Here is a 460-nt window from a genome sequence, read left to right on the forward strand (position 1 = left end):
ATTTAGATATAAATAATTTTTTTTTAGAAATATGACACATATAAGTCTCTGAACAATTTTTGTGATAAATATATAGATCTTTTTAGAAAATAAAATATTAAACGAGTCTAAAAAAAATTAAGAAGGCTAAATAAGTGGAAAAAGATGAGATAGTGATGATGGTTGTTGGTCATATTATAGAAAAAAACTTTGTAGAATTTGAATTCTACCCACAAATCATAAATAAAATTTCTACCTATTAATTTTCATCACTACCTAACTATTTTTTTAAGAGAGTGATCGTATTATCTCAAAATAATTTTATTAGGGGTCAAAATGTTTCTATTTTTTTTTTTTTACAGAAATCGTCTTATTCTTAAAAACATGGATCAGAGATTGGATTAGTGTTTATTCGATATCATTTATCTCTTATCATTATAATTTTTTGAAAACTTATTTAACAATTTTTTTTAAGTAGACC

This window comes from Arachis ipaensis, chromosome B09 (assembly GCF_000816755.2).
Source record: "Arachis ipaensis cultivar K30076 chromosome B09, Araip1.1, whole genome shotgun sequence".
Taxonomy (NCBI): Eukaryota; Viridiplantae; Streptophyta; class Magnoliopsida; order Fabales; family Fabaceae; genus Arachis; species Arachis ipaensis.